Source organism: Phyllobates terribilis, unplaced genomic scaffold (genome assembly GCF_046119375.1).
Source record: "Phyllobates terribilis strain yellow unplaced genomic scaffold, ASM4611937v1 Scaffold_7__3_contigs__length_470593459, whole genome shotgun sequence".
Lineage (NCBI taxonomy): Eukaryota > Metazoa > Chordata > Amphibia > Anura > Dendrobatidae > Phyllobates > Phyllobates terribilis.
In genome coordinates, this window is record NW_027362767.1 from 166856963 (window position 1) to 166858265 (window position 1303).

Sequence of the window (1303 nt, forward strand, 5' to 3'; positions counted from 1 at the left end):
GCAGAGTCTGTATCCGAAGTGCAGCAGGCAGAGACTGTATCAGTGTGCAGCAGGCAGAGTCCATATCAGAGTGCAGCAGGCAGAATCTGTATCAGAAGTGCAGCAGACAGAGTCTGTATCAGAGTGCAGCAGACAGAGTCTGTATCAGAGTGCAGCAGGCTGTGTCTGTATCAGAGTGCAGCAGACAGCGTCTGTATCAGGAGTGCAGCAGACAGAGTGTGTATCAGGAGTGCAGCAGACAGAGTCTGTATCAGGAGTGCAGCAGACAGAGTCTGTATCAGGAGTGCAGCAGGCAGAGTCTGTATCAGTAGTGCAGCAGGCAGAGTCTGTATAAGGGATGCAGCAGGCAGAGTCTGTATCAGGAATGCAGCAGGCAGAGTCTGTATCAGAGTGCAGCCGACAGAGTCTGTATCGGAGTGCAGCAGACAGAGTCTGTATAAGGGATGCAGCAGGCAGAGTCTGTATCAGAGTGCAGCAGACAGAGTCTGTATCAGAGTGCAGCAGACAGAGTCTGTATCAGAGTGCAGCAGACAGAGTCTGTATCAGGAGTGCAGCAGGCAGAGTCTGTATCAGAGTGCAGCAGACAGAGTCTGTATCAGGAGTGCAGCAGGCAGAGTCTGTATCAGGAGTGCAGCAGGCAGAGTCTGTATCAGGGATGCAGCAGGCAGAGTCAGTATCAGGGGTGCAGCAGGCAGTCTGTATCAGGGGTGCAGCAGGCAGAGTCTGTATAAGGAGTGCAGCAGGCAGAGTCTGTATCAGAGTGCAGCAGACAGAGTCTGTATCAGAGTGCAGCAGGCAGAGTCTGTATCAGGAGTGCAGCAGACAGAGTCTGTATCAGGAGTGCAGCAGGCAGAGTCTGTATCAGGAGTGCAGCAGGCAGAGTCTGTATCAGGAGTGCAGCAGGCAGAGTCTGTATCAGGGGTGCAGCAGGCATATTCTGTATCAGGGTGCAGCAGGCAGAGTCTGTATCAGAGTGCAGCAGGCAGAGTCTGTAGCAGAAGTGCAGCAGCAGCAGACAGAGTCTGTATCAGAGTGCAGCAGGCGGAGTCTGTATCAGAAGTGCAGCAGCAGCAGCAGACAGAGTCTGTATCAGGAGTGCAGCAGGCAGAGTCTGTATCAGGGGTGCAGCAGGCAGAGTCTGTATCAGAGTGCAGCAGGCAGAGTCTGTATCAGGGGTGCAGCAGGCAGAGTCTGTATCAGAGTGCAGCAGGCAGAGTCTGTATCAGAATGCAGCAGACAGAGTCTGTATCGGAGTGCAGCAGGCAGAATCTGTATCAGGAGTGCAGCAGGCAGAGTCTGTATC